We start from the raw sequence: 25,881 nt of genomic DNA, 5'->3' as shown, positions 1-25,881 counted from the left end.
TTTTGGGTCTGTTCGTTTCCGCTCTCAATCGCTATTGCTGTAGGAATCCAGATGTGTTGTAGCTCAGATTTAGGGTCAAAATCTGGATTGTTATAAGTTTGCAAGACGTATTTTATCGACTATAAGTAGCAGTGTTTTTACATCGGAAGACAGACATTATTATGCACAGTTCAGGATGAGAATAGCATTTTATAACAGGTTGTTTGTATCATGTATCATGCCCTTTACTAAAATAAACTTGTGCATGCATTTTCTTTTTATTTCTAGCACGAGCTGACATGTGTAGGAAAAACTAAAGCTTTGCAGCTTTTAATTTCGGACGTTTTCAAAAATTAATACCTATTATTTACGCATTATAATCAGAAAAATGTTGTTCATAATTATGTGCGCATTGTGTCGATTTCACATTGTGTACTAGATGGCAATGTTCGTTGCATATAATTAGTAAGATTATCCACTGTGGTGACACCATTTGCGTATTTTAGTGCTTATAATATCGGAAAGTGGCGGGAAATCCGTTTGGATGCAGAGAGGAAGAAATCGTCCACAAAATGTCAAGATGCTTTTACAATGGTCACCAAATGGTCAAATTGGTTTCTACAAGGTTTCAAGAACATGGTGGTGAGACTAGAGAATGATTCGTGGATGTGTCGGGTGTAAGAAATTACAAGAAGATATACTTTCTTCAAGGTCCGGGAACTCCATAAGGCAGGGAATGACCTTGACTCACACCAAAAACATTGTCTTGTGTTATGGACTAACCACATGACCTTATTATTGGAATTGAAGTTCCTGAGTCCCCAACCTTTACAAGACGTCTATGACGTGCGATCGCTGCCATAAATAGGCAAATTGACATATGTCAATTTCACTGAAAGAAATTGACATATGTTGATTTTTGTCCAATAGGAGAACTTGTAATTGCCATAAGTAAGCTAATGTACATAAAATCGACATATGTCATTTCCAAGGGTGGAAATTGACATATGTCCAGTATTTAAAACCACTTGTGCTGTTTGCATCAATTTTATGTTGTGTAATTGGCTGCGTGACTGCTTCCCTATACCTGATTGGTTAAAATTGTTCTCATTTTAAATCGACATATGTAAATTTCAAGACATGTGATTGGTTGCAGAAAAGAATACTCCCAAAAAGACATCCAATGCGCCCAACATAAGTTGATGCATAATGCTACGGGCTGTCGATATACATGTACGTACGTTGACCGCTTTTGGCCTCCCCAAAAATCTTTGCCACCCCTATAAATCCCTCCCCTTCAAGTACACATCATTATTGCACCACCCCAAGACCTGCACAGCAAATAAGCTTCCATCCATGTAGACTCTTACACTATGTACATGTTATGTCTAGTCGTACATTGTATTTTTAAAAACAAGTCTTATTTAAGCCATTTACTTTCTAACAATACCAGCTAATACTCAATAGGAAACGATATTTACTCATTTTAGAACGGAATACACGTTGAAATAGTTGTAGAATAATATAAGAGAATGTAACAAGCGACCGGTTGTATTAAACATACAAATATACAATGATTGATGAGGGTCATAAACTGTCAAGTGATAGAGCTCGTACTCCGAGGTGTATTTTTGGTGCATTCGTAGCGTAGTGATTTGAAATTGACATATGTCAATTTCTAAATTGGCATATGTCGATTATATTTTGAATTTTTCTGGCGGTAATTTCAGCCAATGAGGCGGAAGGCCGGTTGCAGCAACCAATAAACAGTAATAAATTCGACACTAGTTTTCAAATAATGAGCATATGGCGATTTCTCGCAAGGTAATTGACATATGTACATTTTACGTAAATTAGCTTACTTATGTCGATTACAAGTTCTGCTATTGGATAAAATCAACATATGTCGATTTCACTGAAAGAAATTGACATATGTCAATTTGTCCATTTATGGCAGCGATCGCACGTCATAGACGTCGGCCATCTGTGACTGTTATTTTCGTCCAAGCACCACTTCCGTGCAACTTTCTTCAAGGCATCTGGACATTTTGTGGCCTATAAGCATTAAAAGCGTCTTCATCCGCGTTTAAACTGATTTCCATTATTCCGCCATTGTAAGCACTGGAATACGCACATGATTTCACCACACAGAAAGGCAAAATTAAACCACGTTAAAGTGTGAACATAAAATTTGACCTTTTTTGCTGTTAAATCAATGACATTTTAGTCCACTTTGAATTGTGGGTATTTACTTAATAGGAACTTACAGGGAGACACGTGAAACACAAACGCCCACATGGTTTGTACAAACTCAATTGGGTCAGTCCGCTACTTAGCCGTGTAACCCAAACATGCCAAACGCCAGGACACTCTTTGTATTCACAATCCAAATCTCAATTTGCAATTATGTCACGTTTCAAATGAATTAAGCTTTTCCTATATGTGGTCATGTATCGGTAATATCAAGAACATTCAATGTTTTGTTCTAACATGTTTAAGGAAAGTTTAGCCTGTATTAACCTGAGATAATCTTACAGTTAATCTATGACATTATCCATAAGTAACTTAACTGCCAAATCAGTCAATATACAACAGTGTAGACGGTAAGATCATTTGTACCGCAATATTGTCTGCTAATAAAATTTTAGATACTTCAATATCAATTAAGATAAAATCTTGAAATGTCTAAACCATAGACAAACTTGCCATGAATTTTCATGATTACCTACTATTAATCAAAAGCATCTCTAGGCATATAGAATTGGTGTAGTGGTTCTTTTGATGTTATTTATTTGATGAAATATCATGATGTGCTGATATTAGTACATTCTGTAACCTGTCTTGGCGCGCGCGTGCAAAGGCTTTATCAACTACCGGTCGGGGTTCTCGAGGGGCGCTTGTCCTCGTGGGGTTATAGCTATTACCCTTGCGACTTTGTCATATGAAATGCCCTCATTTCCCCTCTTGTTAACACATCGGTTTTAAATATGGTCATACAGAAAGTACAATGCCGTACCATGACTGGTGCCTCTCTATTGGTGCATACCTAGTATAAATAGTTCAAATTCGAAGTAGAATCGCATAATAAGGCCATGTTACCGTTTTCTTAACGATCTAAATCAGAATTATGATGCTCCTCAGTATCACCTTTACTCTGGTGAATTCATCTTATCTTAAAAGAGCTTTCAGGAAATAACCCAATACAGCGCCATGTGGCCATACCTGTATTTGAACAGGATGGACTAGTGTTATTAATACTTTATCTTATTTAGGACTTATAAATTATGTTATTGAGATTTTAAAACTTAAAGGTTGTGCGGTCGGTATTATTTTGTACAACTTAGCACGCTATACTATCATGTTCTCCGTACGAATAATCCTTTTGATTTGTAGATCTCCCTAATAACCCTTACATGATATTGACCCCTATCTGTGCACATCTTATATCACGCTTGGGTCAGTGCTTCTTGTGCCCAAGTTTGATATAAAAAGATGGATTGAACAATACTACAAATTTATTGGTCGAGCTATGAGTTTTAAAATATTGGACGACTCATCTGAGCTGCTCATAGCGAGACCAATAAATTTGTAATATTGGGTGAAAAAAACATCCAATTCAGAATCTTTACTTGTCTTGAATCTCTTAAGGAAAATTTGTTTGTGTTTATCGTAGAACTGTACTAGGTTCGTAGGCATGCAGCTTCCATGTTCATGGGCAATAAAATACAGTAACATTTGGTGTAGCTGCAATATTTGAAAGATTTACCAATGCTAGTTGTAGAGTCTAGAGAGACTGACATCTGTAGCACTATGCTGGCTGGTTTACAGGTTTCATACTTTCCTGCCGCTTGCCGCTTTGCTGCTCTGACAACGATTTTACTGCACTGTGCAGTCACACCAGAAACCCATACTGTTACCAGCAGCAAAATTTTAAGTCAACTAGGGAGCTGCGCCACTCTGACGTACCGCATGAACGGTGCTGAGCAGCAACATTGGCATTCATATTCATGCCGCTGCCGATCAGCGGGGTGCCGCTCCACTTGCAAAAAAGTAAAAGCGGTACATGAAACGGCAAGCGGCAGAAGGTATGACATTATCATTGGGCTAGGCCTAAGACTAGGCTTTGGCTAAAATTCAGGCCTAGCTGATGAATGCATGAGTTTTATATTCAAGAATTAAATGCTCCCCACATGACATAGTCATAGACCTGGCATCTGCATAGGCTAGCAGTTCTACTACTACTACTACACCTAGCACTAAGAGTCATTGGGCTGATTAAGACATAGGCTAAGCTTTGAGGCTGAGGCTAAGCTTTATGATTTGTGTTGTTTAATCATCTCTAGAAATGAATAGAATAAACATACATTTCTAGCTTCACACAATGCAAATTGCAAGCACATAAGCATGTCTTATGCAACTTCCAAAAAAGCTTACTTTTGTAAGCTTACTTCCCTTGGCCTTGACTTTCTTCTATGCATTCTACTCTAAAAACATGAACAATCTCTGGCTGTTATCCTTTTTTATACTTCAATTACTAAAACAAATGATTTTTGAGTTAGAAATCTGCTGGGATTTATGTCACTGCTGCACACTGCAGTTCATTCAGCCAAACCGTTTTTCAGTTTGGTTGTAGCCAGTGTTGCCAGTTCTTCATGGTGAGTATAGTACCCAATTGAGTGGTTGTAACTCTGTGCAAAGTATATGGACTAAGATTCTGAAAACATAATAATGGTTGAAATCGGTGTAAACCTTTGGCACTAGAAGCATTTTAAAACTGGGTTTGAATCGGAAGGAGAAGAAGCAGAAGATTCGACTCATTTCCAATACTTATTATGTGGTTGCACCACATGAATATCAGGGTGCATGTTGGTCAAAACCCCGGGTCAAAACGATGTGTATTGGTATTACTATTGGTTAATAAAACCAAAAGGCATTATGACACCACTAATACTTAGGACACCGACACAACGGCTGTTAAGGTCCCATATATGGCCGGTTACGTAGTCAGGTATCCGATTATACATCACAACTGCATCAAACCCCCGGTAACCCCATATTTAACTCCTTAATATCGGTGCCTCGCATAGAGGATTATTCCAATTAAAGCGTTTGACTATTGCAATAAAAATCAATACCCCAAATTACACTTTCTTTGGCACCATGGTGGACATATATACATAATGCATACGAGCACATTAATGTACGATGTCATGGATTTTCTGGCAACAGTCGCTTTAATTATTGGAATAATCCTCTATATATGCGAGTCTTATGCGTATACGCGGCACCGATATGATGGAGTTAAATTGGGGGGATTGCTGTGTGTTTGAAGCAGTTGTGGTGTATAACCAGATTCCTCACTACGGAACCGACCATGTATGAGATCTTAACAGCAGTTGTGTCGGTGTTATGTGACCAAGTCAGTCCCAAAAAACCAGGACTATGTCAAATTTCACTTTTGGAGATTTTGATAAAGCTGTTAAGTGCAAAGATAATAGTTTACGCTTAAAATGAGATAAGATTTATTTTTGTACCATTATTTATGAAAATGTGCAATTTTGCGCCAAGCAGCAACTAATTTTCTCGAATGAATGGAAATTGTCAATTCAACATGCCATTATTGATTAACTAATCCTTCGTGTTTTGGTAAGGAATTATGTCAATCATATCCAAAGACACTACAAAGTTACTGTTAATCAATGTTAATGGTATTAGTCTTCTGTTTAAGGCATTTATCTCACAAGAAGATCTGCAGACATAACTAGACATTGAACAGGTCATGTGAACCCATATTCACACACATGACAAACTACATACAGTGTGGTAAATGGTTTCATTTGAGCAATCGATATGATTGTGTTAATACTTATCAATGAACATGAACTAGGCCATGCCTTCTTATTTTTAGCGCGACCTTAGCGATCTAGATATGTAACCGATCTACAATTTCCTGTATATGTTATCGATAGACAAGATACAGAGGGGAAACAACCTGTGAAGGAATCACCATTTGATAGAGGTAGATAAGAATTGGACATTCCAACATATATATTACATTGAGTACCCTACACAATCAGAGAAATGAGTCATTGTCTTAGGGAATTCCTATTAAGTATGTCAAAACTGTCATAGTTTCTTTTTTCTTTACAAAGTCATATCATACAGGCTATATTCATTAAACTATAGCTATACTCATGCCAATGTTCTATCATTATGACAAAATAGTCTTTGATTCACTTAAGCATGCCAAGCAACCGTAAAATCACCCATAGAATTTTTTTTTTTTTTCCTTCCCAACATTCATGAAACATCATAGAGTAGTAAAAGGGCATAGTGGTAAACCAGTAGTATTTAAAAGCGTGATCCCTTGGGAGCACAATTAGCAAAAATGGTCTCATTTCAAATGGCGTTCAGTAATATGTCCATTATTAACTTCCATTCAGAGCTGTCACTGTGTCCTAGCAGTTGAGGTTGTTTGTGGCCCAGGGATGGTAGGGGGGGGGGGCACATAAATGTTTGGTGGGTATAATCCCTCGGAATTTTGAGGTGGTGGGTCTTTGGGAGCTTACGGCGTACCGTGGGTAAAGGGGGTCTTTTTGGAGCTGCGAACAAGTAAGAGGGGATCTTTTGGAGCAACGCACAGTCAAAATCAAGGGTCTTTCTTGGCTTTCTGAGTGAGGCATGAGCAATTTAAGGGTCTAGCTGAAGTTTTCAAAATCAAGGGCCTTTCGAAGCTCTAGGAGAGTCCATCATATCTATCCTGGAAGACTCATTTGAACATTTGAAAGGTTACTACACAACAACGGGAACAGAATGTCCTAATGCGTACAACTACAAGTATCAAAATTACCTGATTTCAAGTATTACATATTGTATATACTATTGGGATTTTTTTGTCGGTTCACCTGCTTCTTCTCAGTTTTTCAGGCTATTTCTGTTGTTGCTGTTGCTAAGCTGTAGAGCTGTTGCTTGTCGTTGCTTACTAGTATGTTGTCACTCTTGCTAGAGGTGTTTTCTTGCTGTTAGTGTTAGTAGCACTTCTCCTACTACGGTTCTTAGTTGACGATCAGCATGATCAGTATGATCAGTCATTCAGTATGATCATATATCCGACCGAGGCTGAGCTTAAACAATGCTCTCAATAGCAAACACAGAAATAAGTTTTAAACACTTTTACTTTTAAATTAACACTGACTTATACAGCAATTGTCTAGGTAGATCCTCCTAAGGTGGTGTCACGTACAGGTAGTGTAGAGCAGCCACAGACTCCACTTTGTGTCCAGAGATTGAATGTGTGTTGATATCAAGATTACACCAACTGACTGTTACTGGAGTGTCCACTTTCGTACCACTGTCGTACAGGTTGGTGCCCAATCTGTCAGGGGTCATAACTATAATCGGTTTTCGCTCTTTTGTTCTTCGTACTCTTTGTAATCTTTGCCACTATACCATGTATACTGTTGTTAGTAAATTGGCAAAAACAGTAATATGTGCGACGTGCGTAAAACCATTAACTCCAATGCCGATTTTGCAAAAGAAAATGCATGAATTTCTTTGAAAACATTAATACAGAAGTGTGTTTCATTAGCCATTAACACTTTCGACAAGTCGTAAGTTTCATTTGAGTTCTGTGATTTGTGAAACCCCCATACAGACACTATATCGAAAATGCTTACAGTTTCTGTAAGCAGGTAAGCTTTAATAAACACAACCAAAATACTGAGCTCGATTATCGATATTTTCATCGAGAAAAGTGCAGTGGCTTCACTTGTGGCTTTATGACCAATTGGCTGATTCTATAGTACAATTTCAGCTCATGTTCTTGTTGATGTCATAAAACAGATAAGAGGGAACGGGAATAGGGGATGAAGATTTTAAACTTGGATCCTAGTATTATTAATGGACTCTTTCAACACTATCAGGCGTGTTGTCTTCAGTGGGTCTCGCTTAAGTCGCAATGACTTGACTCCTTGGCTAGGAAGTCAAAAATCCTAGACAAATCTCGACTAGAATGAGGCGTAACTGCTGTCATGTTTGTTGTTTAGCTCTTAACAAAATCAATAGTGGCAAAGGCAGGTGGAATATAGCGATACGTGTATGGTAGATGATTCCTTGCGCTTCACCTTTAACATGAGAATAACAAAACGTTGAACAAATGCGTATGCCAATCTTATGACATTCTGACTTTTTGCTACACACAATGACCTGTTGCTGAAGTCAAGCATAATTTTATTCCACTCATGTTTTCGTTATATCTTTTGTTTTACTGATATGATAAGAACAGAAAGCGACGCCACATCAAAAATCATGAAACACTTTTTAGAAATGGTTATAGTTGCTTTTACCTTTATTTATCTAAAAATAACCTGATTAAAAAGTTAATATGTGATATTTGTGTGCGTTGTGTGCGCCTGTGGACCAATACTGCAATAGGCAAGTGAGAAATGATACGTAACCGTCAATATTTATGAAACCAATGAATTTTACGACATTGAAAAGTGCACAAACCACACCCAACACCCCTGATCATGTGACAGTGAAACAAATCACAATTGTATTGCAACTATGGATTCTTTTTTTTATGATCATCGAAGTGGTTTCTTTTTAACACGCTTCTTTAATATAGGACTAGCACTAGCAGCCTCTACAAAAACATTGAAACTCCCGTGTGAGTTGTAACACACAACAGTAAGAGGAGAAGGGAAGTCGGAAAGTTGATTTCGGCACGCTATTTTTTAGCTTCTTGGCCACGTCATTGCTGAATGATACCATGCAATAACCGATGTAGCATGCAGTGCATTATAGCGCTTAAACATTCAAACGGTACTCTCTGAAAGTCTCTTTGTTGAAAAAAAACTATTATGGTGTGGCAAACACAGAAATAGTTTCAAACACTTCTAAATTAACACTGACGTATATTGTGATAGAGATTTTCTTAGTAAATCCTCCGAGACAGGTGTGCTGTTACGTGGTCTAAAGCACAGACCCTAGCAAGGTTTTGTGTCTCGGAGTTTAGATGTGTGTTGATTTCGAATGCGCCAACTGACTGTTACCGGGGATTCCCTTTTGGTAGCACTATACGGTATTCGGTACAGGTTGGTGCCCAATCTATCAGCAGGTGTCATTAACTATAAAGGCAAGCGTTTGCACCCTTCTTACTTTTAGTAAGGGCTGTGCAATAATTATTTACCCCCCTCTCGGCCCGCCAAAAATCTTTGCCCCCCCCTTTGAACATACCAAATTTTTTGGATCCCAATTTGCAAACCTTAAATGGTCTAGATGTATGTTGCGAGCGCAGCGAGCAGGAAAATTTGCATATTTAAGCGTTTCCGTACTGTTTTCCTAAGCCTTTTTAGAGCGTTTTATTAAAAAGGTGCCCGATGAATGTGTGCCAAAATTGCTTGCCCCCCTCTCGGCTTGCCAAAATTGCTTGCCTCCCCTTTTGGCTCGCCAAAAATGTCTTGCCCCCCCATTTTACCCTCCCCAGAGCTCATATTTATTGCACAGCCCCTAATATCTAATGTTTTAAATACAATTGGTAAAAACAGAAATATTATACGTGTGTGAAACCATTTTCATTAACTTCAATATTCCAGCAAGTTTCCACCGCCAGCAATTGTCAGTATACCCTGACCATCAGCATGTTCAGTGGGCCACGTTCCCCCTGGCCTTCAGGAGGAGAAGGGTAAAGAATACTACGGGATAAAAGAAGACATTTTTGTCTGATGGAATATAACAGCATTTAGCACGCTCCCTATCTCTCTCTCTCTCTCTCTCTCTGCTTTCTCTCGTCACGATCCGTTGCTTCTATATACCATCATCCGGCACGTTAGTACAAACACCTACAACCTGACCTCACCAGCAATCTTGTTCTTTGCAACTTTCTGACCCCTACCACAAATTTACACACACTTTAGGTGGGTTACCAGGAAATCGACAACGACACAAACCATTTTGAAACCGAGTCCTCCAAACAAGAACCTGACAGATCAATGAAACACAGTACACCTTTGAAAATGACTTAATCCCATACTAGGCCTGTACTTATCCTGTACGTTAACTGCCGACTAGCCCAAGAAATCCCTCATTTCCCTTCTGAGTATCTTCCCATCTTTGTTTCTACAAACCTTCAGTGTGAAGAAGGGCATCCGTAGTTATAACAGGTCGAAAAGTGCATCTCCTCTTGAAACTTTTTAAAGAGGTACTTGAAACAAGTGGATATTTTTAGCAGGTCATTGCTATTGCGGCATTAGGATGTCCGTTGCTACAGCTTACCACATCCATCCTCAGCCTCGTGATGGTACAACAATATTGTCTTAGCAGATGAGCTACAAAATCATGAACATACGTTACTTATTATATTTTACCGGTAAATATTTTTGGATAACATTTTTCCACTCACAACTTAGTTGATCGTGCATCCATTTTGTTTTAACCTTTATGATTTTCAAGAAATCTTTTCACTTGCAACATTAATCTGCCTCTTCTGAACAATAAAGATGGCCCTACTGGCATTTTTCCTCTTCATTTGTTCTTTTTAAGTACCATGATATTTTACCTTAAACATATTCACATTTTGAAGTGATATTATTAAACAACTTCAAGATTCCAAAAAGATTTTTAAGCGGTTATAAGATTTACAATCGATGGTGTAATTTTGATCTTTACATGATACGGTTGGTAAAGAATTTAACATCTTACTGTTCTTACATACGGCAGCTATGTAACTCAAACCATTGGAGATGCTGGTTATATTTCCATCCATTGTAAAAGGCAGCTATACGCAGTCAGTTCAGTTGACCAAGTAAGAGGTGAATGTCACACACCTTAAGTGCAATAACCGGCTGTATCTTGAGCGTGTCTCATCACTTACAGTTCGCCTATACTACTCCTGAAACTTCCGTTAATCACGAGTGGCGAAAGACTTCAATATTATTTTCATGACTTTATACAATGCTTTCATATTTGACCCAGTTTTGGTTGTCTTCAAATTTCATTCAATGTAATTTCAGAATATCAAATGTAATTGGCTGTACTTTTTATTGCAATTGCTACTTTAAAAGATAAATAATTGTTGTAATTATTGGTCGGATTTAGGACTGTTAAAATAGGAATGGTACTAATATTTTTTGACATGCAGACTTTATAGTGAAAATTGACTTGATTTCCATTATTGTTTCCCTGGCTGGCTGTAGTTTGCTGATTCCTCTTAATGTAACAGCAAAAATATGTTTTCTTATAAAATTGTACTCAAAATGACATTAAATTTCATGACAGTGCTGGTTTTGTTTTGCACTGCTAAATAGTGCATCGACCACTTGCATCATTACATGGTTAGATTGTAGGGACTCCACTACTCGGTTTAAGTATTTGCCTCAAAGCTTCGCACAATTTATTTCATTGTTCACATTCCATAACGGAATATCAAGCACTAATTCCGCGTCCAGAATAGAGAGCTGTCAATCAAATGCGAGAATTAAACAAAAGGAGTTATATAATAGTCTAAGCACCTGTTTTGCGAAACAGTTACAAAATCTGATTGGTATCCAAACTGAAAGGCTGTTCTAATTGTGAGCCTCCTCAGATAATTAGACTCGTCAGATTCACTGATGGGAATTTAGGTAGATGTAATTAGGGTTAGGGGTTTACTCTAACCCTAATTAACATAACCGACCCAGTGACCCTAATTAACATTTCGTGATGGTCTGTCTTAAAATTAAATGAGATATTTACCAGAATTTAGCACATTTATACGTAACATATTAATTAAGTGGTATCATATGACAGTAAACACTGCATGCTGGCTATTCTGCCCGCTGGAGTACACCATTGGGTTTATTCAGTAGAGTATATGGGAAGATATTAGCTGTGTGTGTATTTGTGTGGGGGAGGTGAGAGGGGTGTATAGTGTAGCTCTAGCTGGAGTAGCTTATCCTTAAAGGCATCACAGAAAAAGTGTGATGGTTAACATCTTTTCTGAAAATTCAATGTACTTTGGTAGCTTATATCGGGTTTTCATCCAGGAATTACGACATCTAAACATTTTCAAAAGTAGGCGATAATAGCTCATGGCTTTCTTTTCATATATATACAAATATGATTGACGACTGAAGAAACATTTTAATCTGATGCTAAGGGAAATGGGAAATCCACCAATACATCGAATCCGGAAAGCCAGATTGAACATGCTATAGGAGAAAACTCATGATATTAATGAATATGAGGAATAACAGTGTAAAATAGGAAATTCATGTTATCCAATGTTGCATGCAACCTTAGTCAAGGTCATAAGTACTTTTGCATTTCTGTTCATGATATAATAAAGTAACAACTTTCGTTAAGATGATATCCAGTTTGACATAATTTTTTTGCTGTTCTAGAAATAAACTTTTGGATGCAAGCATGTGTTTACCATGCTTAGTGTTACAATTGTGAATATCTGCAAAGGCGTAGAGATTATCGAATCTATTTGCTTCCATTAATTACAATATATGATTAATATAATTATATAGTGCATTTTTGTGTCTGCATTCCTTCAACATATTGTAATTTTTCATCCACCACAAAATTTATGAGTTCTCAATTTATCAAATGGCTATTATTTAAACTATGTCATATTTTATGACTATTTTCCTTAAGGCATTACATAGCACAATTTTAATTACAGACAAAATGTATAGCAACGTTTTAAAGTACGATTTTGAATACATTTCTTTCTTTGGTAGTGGAATATTTAGCATATTAGCAATATTGCTCATAAATTACTATACTAAAATTTATGTGACTAGTATTAATATTGTAAGAAATGTATGACTATTATACTTTAATCACGGACCTTTCAGCATGTTCAACATCTAGCAAGAGTCAACTTGACTAGAATTAAATTAGCACAAAGCATCACGCACCTTGGTGCCACTCAATTCATTACGGTAATGTACCCGTCCATTCTGTTACGGCCATCGCTCCTTAAGTTAAGTTAACAAGGGTTACTTAGGGTTACTAGTCAGTCATCAGCGGTTAAACCTAAACCTCACTACAACATTTTGGTGTGAAATAAATTGACACATTTATGTTGAGATGTTCTGTGCAAGTTGGCTACTGCAAGCATTAGGTATTCCGTGCATTCGCCGTAAAGGTAGTGATATGATTAATTACCATAGCGATATTCAAATGTAAAAGCAATTTTTGATTCAGTCTATCGGTTGCTATCAGTGTTGCGTCATGTCGTTTGGAGAAAATAAATCCCTTTACGTAATGGGACGCGAACCGTGGACCTACTTTCAATCAGTGTAAACAAAACTTTTAAGAACTAAAATTGTGGCTAAATTGCCCATGGAAATTCATTTGAACCCCAAAGCTGAAGCTGAAGTCAACTTGGGAAACTGATATCATTTTCAATACATAAAACGTCGCAATACCTTGTTGGCTTTATCAATGTAAAGACCCGAGTTGGTGTTTTTGAGATCAGTTTGATGCTGATGTAACGTTTGTCTGATTAAGTATTGCAACTGAACATGCAGGATAGAGAAGACAGCGACAATGAGAAGTTTATAATACCATGAATACTAGAGACTGGTAATACAAACATGAGAGAATTAACAAGTCATCAAATTTGGCCAAATCTGGCTAAAATATCATCCAAGTTTAAGTTCATTCGTATAGGAAACATGACAAATGCGTCTCATGCCTATGGAAAATACATTTGAATGAATCATGTACAGATGTATGACCAGATGTAAAGCTATCGTATGCCGATGAAATGTTGCTATCAAAGTACGATGGCCCTGCTTCTGTGTATCAGCTATGTAGAACTATCATTTCTATCTGAAAGTTGATAGACATGTTACAAAAATTGAATATAATTTTGACAAGTATCGTAACAGCCACCTGTGCTCTCCAATGTGCCCACGACTGTGATGTTATCTATCAATATTTGCGATATCAAGTTCATCACACACCGCAGTTTATTGTTACTTCGGAAATACGGCAAAGCTTACTTAAAGTCCCATTCAGTGATCCCATCAGTGAAAGTGTAAAAAAAAATACAATTGTTTATATATTGCTTAAAAGTGAAGGATAAGTCATTCAAATTGTCATTTGGTATTTTTGAAATGAAAAAATTGGCAAAAAACGAAGAAAACAGCAGTATTGACGAAGTTGAAACCCAATTCAAATACTGAGTACATGGATAGCTATTTATAATAATGTCAGTATATAAATTACAGATTCATGTAAATGTCTTATTGTGTCTTAAATACGCAGCTTTCGGCTGAACCACTAGCAATCTATTGTAGCACATTTATGACAATGACAAAGGTACCAAAATCTGAATTTTTATCATTTTTGTGATCGTCTGGATGAGCAAATCACTGATCGGCCTTTAAGATTTGAGAATTAAAATGTTATACTTTTATGCAGTTGAAAGCTAAGTAAAAGTGTACTTTTAATGACTTTGTAAAAAACAAATGATGTTATCATCACATTAACAGTATCCAAGTATAGTATCAAATTTTCTTGTATGATGGGATTTTTTACCGTTGCTTTGTATGTGGGAAGGAATCATCAGCATGCTGACAACGAAGCAACGTATAACATTAATTGCAATTATACTGACTTTGTCTCAAGACTCGATCGAAGCAACATTTTGGATCTTTAAAAGTCAATTACGAAAGACTTGGTGATTTCGATTCGTAATAAGCTTTTGACAACGTCGATGACTCTTTTACCAGCATCTTTGTTTTACAGGCTGTATCAAAATGATTAGTACCCAACTACCAATTGATTTTGGTGTTTGAAAAACCAGCTTCATTCCAAATGCTATTATACAAGATTGTCTCAAGATTTATAGTTATGTGACCTTTTATAACATTAATCTGCAATTTTTTGTGGGGGTTTATGTTGCATCTTGATGCCAGATTAACTAATCATTTTGATACAGCCTATAATTGGTACGATTATAGTGATATCTTGTCCCCTATAGGTTAGTGTCAGGGATAACTTAAAATAATATTATATTTCAGTTAAGCTGTAGGGTAATACCCTGAACACGCAATGAAGTTGAATCACAATGTTGCGTTTTACCGTTTCCAATGACAAAAGTACAGTTAGTATAGCTAATGTACTTTTTAAGATGCTTTTCCCATCCTTCATCAGTCTTGCAACACACACACCCTTTTCAAAAGGAATAGTCCTCCAAGAAGCTTTGTAAATTTTTGCGTCTCCTCACTGGACCACAAGAAAGTACAAATAAGAGGTAAAATCGGTCTCGTATAGCCTGGTCATGAATTTAGCCAAAAATTCTAAGAATAAATATTAAAAGGATTACCACTTCAGTCGTGTTAGTTGATCAGGAGTTCACGTCCTCTTCTTACAAGCAGTTTATAATGAATTCCATCATACTCATGGTTTATTTAGTTGACGGTTCAAATTCTCTCGGAAATTTGAATTAAAAAGATTTTGATCCTGTCGTGGCTGTAATTAAGTTAGTATGTGCTATTGTCTTAATTCAATTGTAATGTAAACTGCCATGTTCCATATCGTGTCAATTAGCATTTTTGCTGATCGGCCACACTCGAGCCTCCGTATTGTCACCTGAGATTATAACACACAGTCTCGGGGGCTAATTTTAGCTTTAAAATGTCGTTAGATTTAGCTAAATCATACCGCATTTTCCCCTTTGTATTTGTTATAGTCAGTGTCATAAAATGAGTAAACATTATAGCAAAGAAGTAGGTCGAAATATTTAATAACATGCGCAATTAAACACTTTTGACTTCATTCGCAATTCGCTTTGGCAAATTTGCCAAAAGCATTGACAGACTAGTTATGCAGTTTGATTTCCACGGGATTTGGCCAGGCCTCGGAGAAAGCCTTTCGATTACGCTTCTTGATCAGAGGCATACAAAAATGTTGACTAAGTACAGGCCCAAAATTGGAAATAAGAATAGGTGATTAAGCATGAGACACTGTTCAAAATAAATATCTTGACTTTTAAAAACAAACAGTAACGGAGCCATGATGTTTTTTCTGAGGGCAATGGGGAACTAATTTGAGGGGGTGCTAAAATTGGGCGATCATGGCCCAAATTAGTGCATTTTTGGTGTTTTGGGGGAGGGCTTTGGCAATAAGGGGTCCCGGGAAAGAGGTGGGGGCAAAGAAAGAGGTTGGGGGATAGCCCCCTCCAGTGCCCTTCAGTGGCACCACCACCCTTTGTCCCGCAGTGGCACCGCCACAGCAAGGAAAGCGAGTTTCATATTAAATAAAACGAATATTATACTGTGCAAATGATTCCATCCATGTAGCAAGTTCAAGTTTTACCTGATTTTACATATAAATTCACTGTTAAGAGAAAGAAAAGTTTAGTTCCAATGGCCTTTCCGAAAGTACATTGCCCCTATTGGCATGAGATTGACTTTAGTGATTTAGGAGATGACTTCGTAGTGATAGATTGCAAATAACCATGGTAACGCAAGCATAATCACTCACGATCTTGCTTTAAGGTCAAAGTCTTTATCAATTTGATATAAATATCCTACAGATAACATCAGGTCTTAAACGATACAGGTATAACATAATCCAGGCAGTTGACATATTTCACAAGACAAGAGATCAAATTAATCACTTAAGTTATAATAGTAGAAAGAAACTGCTTTCTAAAACCGCAAATAATATAAATGCACAGACTATCTATTTGTGATGCGATCAAGCAAAATCAGTCGGAACTCGGAAATATTGAATTTTCAGTTTCTTGTAGGATAGTAAAAAACATTTTCAAAGCTACATTTTGCAGATAACCCCATTGAAATTGAACAACCAGTTCTAAAGATACGAGCAATTAAAGTGTTTGCAAAATAAGAGGAAACAAAAGGAAATACTTCCTTTGTTTGGCTATATCTCAAAATCAATATTTCCGAGTTCCGACTGATTTTGCTTGTTCGCATCACATTTGACTAATTATTACTCAACATGTATAAGATGGGTATGTTCCCGCTCAGTATACGTCAAAATGACTGGACTGGTTATCTGTCAATCATTATCAGTGTAAACTCGTGTAAACTGTCCTCAACAACTTCGATGTTTCACAGATAATAATGTTGTTACAGGCATTACATGTGTACATAGCAATGCGAGATATCGACACTAGTACCAAAACTATGACGTCATAAGGTTGATCTGATTCATGGTATTTAATTTCAAACATGATAATTGTTTTGGTCGATTTCTTAATCCTAAGAATGATCTATCTATAAAGAGGATACATGCACAAAAGGCGGACAATTAAACAGCTAACAATTAAAATCAGTTAAATGTTTTAGCATGTATGATTTGTTCAGCAAAATATATGCAAAAATAACGTTCTCATCAGCACTTGAACCAATTTATTCACAGGAGCTCCTTAATCATGGTAATTATTGGAAAGGTTAAAACAATAAAATGAAATCAGAAATGACAAGAATGCGATATGAAATCGGTAAGACCATGGAAGTCGAAAACATTAGTTCAAATGAAGGAAATTGTGCATCTAACAGTGTGTTTTACAAATTAACCCAGCAAATACAAAACGTATTCGACATTATTCGCAAAAGGTTAGAAAAAGTTGCCAGAAACCGGTAAATGTCGGGTTACAGGCATAAAGGGTATGAAACTTAACATTCAAATTATTGAAAACCTACTGCAAAATATTATGAACATAATGTTATTTAACTGTTGACGAAAATTTGGCAAAAATGTTTGCAAAAAATATTTATAAATCATGACAACATTTTAAAAATGTTGTTGTCGTGTATTTTCATACAAAACTTTTTAAAAACGTTCTCATGACCTTTATAAAACCCGACACTTAATATTATAAAAACGGTTTTACCAAAACCAAACCCCAAAATATAAACAGTTTTAAACGTTCTGTTTGCTCGGTAGTCAAATTAATTAATCACAAAATAGAATACTTTGGAAATCGTTTATTTCGGACCACTTCGTATGCATTAACAAATAATTTGATTTATATCAAAATTGTATTTTCTCACATTAAGATATAATTCCTCAGAGAGAAAAAAGGTCAATGTCAGCTTTCGTCAAGAAAAAAATTATGTTGATCAACGCATCTATGGTTTGCTAATGAATAACAAACTTATTACTCAGTCAACAGGTCATATTTTAAAATAAAACTTACAATAACATTAATAAAAGTTTTATTCCATTAATACAAATGATTAGTAACAATGGCCGTCCGTTTAGTTCTGATTAAAAAATTTATTTACCGGTAATAGTAATTTATTATTTTCATTTATCAATTTCATAGAGTAAAAGGAGAAGTTGCATTTTCATACGTTCGTGATCTATCATGTCTATCTAAACAATGCAACAATGCTAAAAGATTTTTTTTAAATGTAAGCTACATTAATACCGTAAAACCTCGTCTACAAGCATAGCATGTATAGTGTTTTTGATGAAATCTAAATTAATACGACATGCGTAAATATGGCAACACAATAGATTGGTCTTACAATAATACTTGTTTGTATATATGCTTGGATCTGTAATTTATTTGCTCAAACTCCATAATGGTGCCTGGATTAATTTAGCTTCCATCAGAAGCACTCTATATGCTTGTAGACAAGGTTTTACGGTATTTGTCTTAAAATTATATATAGACTTGAAAGTAGGACAGTTTTATGGTTTTGTTTTTTCTATGCCAATACCTGAGTATCACCTGCCAGCTGTCTAGGAAACATCACACTTTTAGAAAATGCTGAAATCATTCAAGAGATCATTTTCAAATTAACACCTTTCACTCGTATCAATAAAAATATAGTTAGAAGTGGATATGGCTTTGATTTTGAAGAAGCATGATTATTACCATTTCTGTAAGAAAACCTTTAGATACTAATTTAACACCTGAAATACGTTTCCAGACGCCACTTACTCATTCCTTTCACGTAAAGCTAACTTAATAAAGCGATGATATAATATCAATTTGAAATGTAGAGCAACATTATTGAAATGCGCTTCAAAATAATTATCTAAAGCGCTTTGTCATGTAAGGTATAACCATTGTACTTTCTGGATTATATGAATATGAAAAATGAAGGGAAAAACTTCAGACATGTCTTTCAAAAGTCTTCCAATAATGCATTCCTTAAGTGATATTTCACAAAAGCATTAGATGAAGACCAAGTAGCTGTAATACGCGGATTTAGGATTTCTCTACCTGAAGTCAATTTGTGCCGAAATTCCTTCCCACAATGCAATATGCGTATTGCATAACAAAGGAGATGGATTAACCTCCGAACTGTATCTATTGTTATGCAAAACGCTTATTGCATTGTGGGAAGGAATTTCGGCACAAATTGACTTCCGGTAGAGAAATCCTAAATCCGCGTATTGTCTCACCCGGAGACGACATCTTCTCTGGTCTCACAGATGGTACACTGCTCCAAACCAGAATCTTGTCCTTAATGTTGCATGTTTATTATGCTGATAAAAGAACATTAAAATCACACAGCTGAGATGAGATGTTTTCGTCGTGTGAACTAATTATACGGTTCTATGCACATTACAGTGATAACCTGATAACCAGAATTTACAGTGTAATACAAGGTTACTTAGACAATCAATAGAGGCGAGTTAAGGGAACGTTCATAAATACCTTGGTGGGGGGCTGGAAAATGTGTAGGGGGTCAAAAAGTTTTGACCTTCCAAAAGGGGGGTCAAAAAGTTTTGACATGGCAAAAGGGGGGTCAAGAAAGTTTTGACACCCATAAAGGGGGGGTCCAAAAAGTTAAATACAAATTTGTGCCCGCTACGCGCGCACATTGTCACAATAAAGCTCTTTTCATGCCGATCATAGGCGTAAATAGAGTAAAATACAAAATTTTTGCACTTTACGCGCGCAGTAAAGCATCTTTTTAAAGCTCCGGTATGTATGTAAAGCAACTGCAATTGTTTTTCGTCTGTGCCGCAAAATGTCATCCCCCCACACCAAGAAAGCTGGATACACCCCTGATACATCCATGCAATAACTTTTGAGACCTTATTTGAAAGCAATTTATTTATATTTTATGATGTCCTGACAATTTAGGCCTAATAAGGCCTGTAAGAGTGACACTGATAAATGATTAATTTATTGCGGATCTGTTTGCTTGAATTTGTAACAAGGTTGAAACTGTATAAGTTTAATCCACTGTACTAGTAAAATAAAGCATTAGGCCGTGTAAAATTAATAATTTGGTTCTCGTCCCTTCCCTCCTCAATTTTTGGGATTTGTCAGATTTTTTTTTTTTTTTTAGATTTTTCAATTTTTTAAGACTTTGGAATGATTTATGAAATCTTCATACATATAAATAAGTTTATTAGAGAACAAGCATCACTTCCAAGTCTTTTTGTGGTACTCTAGGGGTTTATCCTCAGAATCTCACATTTGAAAAAAAAGGGCCTCATCGTTTCCTCGAGCACTGTTGGAGAAGACCGAAAACTACTGACAATGCTAATTTTACATTGAAAAAAAAAAAAAAAAAACACCTCCCTCCCTCATCAATTCATGAAAATCCTCTGGACGAGAACCAAAACATTAATTTTATACGGCCTTACCTATAGTGGAAACAAGAGTGGAGTATTTTAAGTACTAGTATACCTTCATTATGTGTGTGTGTGTGTGGGGGGGGGTAAAAAGTTTGGGTGTTTACAAAGGGGGGTCAAAAAGTTTTCAGTCCATAAAGAGGGTGGTTCTAAAAGTTTAACATACAGACAGAGGGGGGGTCAAAAAAGTTTTGACATACCGAAATCAAAATTTTCCAGCCCCCCCTACCAAAGTATTTATGAACGTTCCCTAACATACATAAATTTAAAAAAATACAAATTCAAGCACACTTTTGTTAAGTTATACTAGTCACAGATGAAAGATATTATAGGGTATACACAGATGAAGGAACTATATTCGTTTCCTCAAGCAAGTCTTGCAGATAATGGGTAGTTAATCTTGACTTTTAGTTTTACCGTATCAATAAGACCGTAATTACATCCAAATTGAGACGATTCGTTAAATCGTTAGGAACGTATATATTTCATGACACGTCAATAAGTTCCATGAGTTTTCTCATGCTCCAATAGAGCAATCACCAATTCTTAGAAGACCCTGGAACCGGCCCTGGACATGGACATGGTATACATAGGCCCTATGCCCCCGGTATATGCCCTTAAATCCGCTCTTTTTTATTTCTTCTTTAAAATACTAATTGGATGAAATGCAATCGAATTTGACTCTTGTCATTCTACAGTCAGGCGATATATGTGTCCAAATTTATTCATCGACGACGATTGAATTGTTATCCCTAATTTCTTGCCATCTTCGTGTGTCAGGCGCCGACCAGACTGAAACAAGTCAGAAAAGACATTTCTATTCTGTCACGTGACTAATATTCACGATGTCTGTGTTTCAAAAGGGATATTTACAGATAAACGTGTAGAATAAAAGCAAACTATTATTGTCTATAAAAGAAATTTTCCAGACACTCGAAAAAATTACCGCTCTAGGTAAAAATATAAAAAAATAAATTAAAAATAGGAATACCTATTTTAATGTCTGTACATTTTCTTTTGACGGTCTTACATTAAAGTCTGATCTGTGTCACATCACATGTATTAATATGGACCTATATGGTCCTGCAGTAATATGTAAACACAAGTAATTTCATTGCCAAGCGACAGCTGTCTTGTTATCTAGCCTGCACAATTATATTAAAAGTCCATTAGTAGGGTCGGGACAAACTCAGTCTCATCCAGCTAGCCTGCCTGCCATATACATTGGTTCTGCCGTCCCATCCATTTCCCAGGTCTGTTGGCGAAGGTGAGCGAGCGCGACACAAAAAAGGCAAGGAAGCTATACTGGATTCCTATTATATTATGGGGATGAGGTTGGATGGGATGTTCGACAGTTCAACCACTTCCCAGGTTCAACTCTACCGAGTCGTTTCTTTTTCTACCAGTCAGCTGCCTGCCAAAGAGCTAGTTGGGGTAACGCTGCCGTAGTGTAGAGTTAATGTAGATGTCCATTATCTTCAACTCTTTCTGACTCTAGCCGGGATTCTAGCTGACTTTTACAATCTGCTGTCGCCTATATACGCCAAAAAAGATTTATTATCAATTATTTATGTATCTCGAGCAAAAATGACAATATTGATTTATTTTTTATGTTACAGAACCAAAAGGCAGTAGAGTTCGTCAATTTGTATCATCGAGAAGATAGGGAATTTCTGAAGCCATCACCATGCACCTGCAGAAGGCTACATCATCATTTATAACAACCAATTGCAACATATCACCGTGTAACCTACCAACCATATCAGCAACTTGATCAGATAGCTGTGAATTAGCTTGGAAAAGGAAGAAATTAAGCATCGCTTCATTTGTCATTTTTGTTTATTCGGAAACGTTTTAGAAACCAGACAAACGCCTGCGGAATATTTACGCTACTGAGCCGGGAACATACAGAGGATTTATATGTGTTCATTTTTCAACATTTCATGATTTGTGGAATACTTTCTTGATTTTGAGCCAAAATAATTCGAACCACGTTTTGGAATTATATAGCTGTACTTGCGGATGTAAAGTGTTGTCTTTCGGAAACGGTAAGTTGTCATTTTATGTGAGATTCTTTAGTTCCCGTTATGCATGTATAATACTTGTGATTGGTGATATTCGTTTTTAATCATTAATATAACTTGTGCTGTTTTGCAAAATGATTGGTGCATATATTAAAAATACACCAGTAGTGAGGGTATCTATAATATAGTCTGTATATCTACCTCGAGTCACCGGCATTAGCTTTGAAGTGCAGCGTGTGCTGCGTGTTAGCTTAGTTTCTTGTGTGTACATATGCGGCACGTTGATCGCGCGCGTAAAAGTATGTACACACACCAAGTCTGAACTTCAAAGCTAGTGCCGTTGACTCGAGGTAGATATACAGACTATATATGAGCACATACCGAAAGTAAGACAAACACACCCCGACATCCCCCCCCCACACATCCCCGCATGGAATACCCGCGTATCCCATCCTTTACCACCCCCCCCCCCCCCATCCACATTTTATACAAACCCTTTATACTCAAAACTCTGATAAACAACTAACTATTCGTGATGACTATGTTTTATTGCCCAGACAATTTTGGCAGTTCGGAAAATATCAAAGAGTCTGGAATCTGTAACGAATATGACCATGAGTAAAAATGCAGCTCTCAAAAATAGTGTGAAAACTGAAACTAAAATAAAATACAGGATTTCCACTATTACATCTGATTGCAAAAACATGATGTAGGTCTATACTTGGTATATGTATACACAAAATATAAGAAGGGCAAATTGAAGTTATATTTTGTCCAAAAAAAATGATTTCCTTTGGTAATAAAAGTACCTTGTTCAGAGCTTTTCAAATTATAAATGCATGCTTTTCAGTTCTAAGTTATGATACACATAAGCATTATAATTATGAAGAACTTAAAAAAACCCAAAATAATGTCATCTTTTGCCAAATGAAACATAGAAAGATTCGAGCCAGGTATACTAACTTGGTGTGGGGAACAAGACAAAGACAAGATAAAAACTAATGCAGTATGTAAACCATGAGTGTACATTGTTGCTGCGCTAGTAAAAATCCAAAACCACAGGGACCAAATTTTTGTTTGAGTTTGTCTACTACCCCTGTGGTTTTGGATTTTTACTAGTGCAGCAACAGTGTACACTCATGGTTTACATACTGCATTAGTTTTTATCTTGTCTTTGTCTTGTTCCCCACACCAAGTTAGTATACCTGGCTCGAATCTTTCTATTTTTATATATTCTAGGTATCCTCTTGTATCATCCTTTGATCCTTGGTGTGTTTTGTACCTTGTCCGTTGGAGGCACCATTACCTACTTTGTAAATGAAACATAGTAAATAAATCCCAATCTTAATTTACTGCTAACTGGTAAAACAGGTCAAATTCTATAAATAAGGTCCAAAAGCGTACGTTAACATGGTTAAGGTATTTTTCGTATTACCAATAAACCCAAAAACTTGTACAACGGCTTATTTAAGGTTCATTCAAATTTTTTAATAATACCTAAAATAATTATATTAAAATGATGAGCACAATCTTAATAGTCTTAGCCTATACTCAACTCGTGTATTGAATGCAAGTAGACTTGCGCCAAGTCTTTGAATTCTGTAACTGCACTAAGAAATTACACTGTTAGAACACTGGGTGAAAAAACCCGTTGGGTAACTTTTTACCCAAATTGGTTAAAGTGCCACCTTATCCAACCTTTCACCCTAATTGGCTGGGTAAGGTACCCAATGTTGTGTAAATATTTAACCAATTGGGTAAATAATTACTAAAAATAGCCCAACTTTGGGTAAAATTTACCCAATGTTGGGGGTTTTACCCAGTGTTCTGAGAGGAAAACGTGCAAAATTGCATGTTTTTGGCTCATTTTGCTTCAAATTGCAGAACTACTTAAAGTTGACTTACTTTGCTATAACTAAAGGTTTAGTTAAAGTATTCTACTTTGGATTAGGGTTGATCGACTGAACTATGATTTTGTTTAATCAACACAATAGTGCTGTATCTTCTGGCATCGGGATTCGGGAGTAGCACCACAAACGCTATATTTAAAATATTAAAGATTGACTATACAATGTAAGACTATGTGCTTTTATTTCTTTATTATTTTTCACATAAAAATACAACGAAAACGATTTATGTAAGAAAAACACCTAAACACAACATAAGCATAATCATTTTTAACGGTGCAGCAGACCATGAAAACCATAATTTCTTATTATTCTGACATATCACAATTATTATTGTTTATTTTGCATGTTCGGGAATGTGAATTATCAAAAGACATCATGAAAGTTGACTTAACAATGAGATATCCCACCTGTATATTATTATATAGTTTGAACGACATTATGACAAACGTTTATGCCTGTAAAAGTAAACCCATTGTCTACATCGAATGGAAATGTTTATACGATGGGATCTTATAAATAGGAAAGAATAAAAACAATAAATTTAAACAATTTTCTTACTCTAATGCCACACGTGGATTTCTTTATGATATCCTCAACATACTGCTTTGTGGATGACTGGTCTTTGTCATCTGAAAAGGTATAATTGATTCTATTTCTGGAAAGCAGAATTGATGTAAATCTTTGGAAGGTTATGTTATAGCTACTATTACCTGATATGCTCTCAGACAATCTTGGCGAACAGTATATCCTCTGCGTTGTTGCGGATTGGCAGCTAATGTTTGTACAAATCCATGGCCTATAATAGAGGATAAAAAGATCACTTGGATGCAAAAGTAATAGCAGTATTAAATATTGGCGCTATTTTTACATTGTATATAGACCACGCGCCACTTGTATCATGCTTTTATTGGTCAGTTGGTAGACCTTTATTACAAGTCGCACTATATTGTATTGTAATGTAAACATGGTAAACGATCTAGAATTTCACTATGAAGCTTTCAAATGACACTGCCTTTCCAGGCTAGAAACATCTCTTTACATTGATAAACATTGACTGACATAGCCTTACAATTAATTAACTTTGCATTAACACCTTTTCAGTCAATAGTCATGATTGTGTTGTTCCATTTTTAATGCCTACTCCACTCTGTCATAAACAGTTGTTGATGTTGTTCAGGATGAATATGTTCATCCCCATACTGGTTTGTGTCATGTCTTGACTGTCTCATCCCTCCTCCCAAATAGGAAACAGTGGATATGATAAAATAATGAATGAAGAATATTACAAGTGTGTCACAATTTCTTCTCCAATCATACAAAGTAAATCATAATCAAAAATACACCTGCTTTTTATACGGAAATTATGTCTTTCTTAATCACTTTGTCGGGGCCTA

The 25,881-nt window shown here is 36.2% G+C and overlaps 1 protein-coding gene across 1 annotated transcript in view; it reads left to right on the top strand.

The window, feature by feature from the left end:
• The window catches only part of LOC140171160 (protein NDNF-like), a 104,593-nt gene that overhangs the window by 29,827 nt on the left and 48,885 nt on the right, over nucleotides 1-25,881 (top strand). Inside the window, exon 3 of the mRNA XM_072194349.1 lies at nucleotides 22,173-22,601. The gene's annotated coding sequence lies outside the window, so the exon portion shown is untranslated. The remainder of the gene's footprint in view (nucleotides 1-22,172; nucleotides 22,602-25,881) is intronic.

The sequence above is a fragment of the Amphiura filiformis genome, chromosome 15 (genome assembly GCF_039555335.1).
Source record: "Amphiura filiformis chromosome 15, Afil_fr2py, whole genome shotgun sequence".
In the NCBI taxonomy this organism is placed as follows: domain Eukaryota; kingdom Metazoa; phylum Echinodermata; class Ophiuroidea; order Amphilepidida; family Amphiuridae; genus Amphiura; species Amphiura filiformis.
This window is presented reverse-complemented; position numbering and strand designations above follow the sequence as displayed.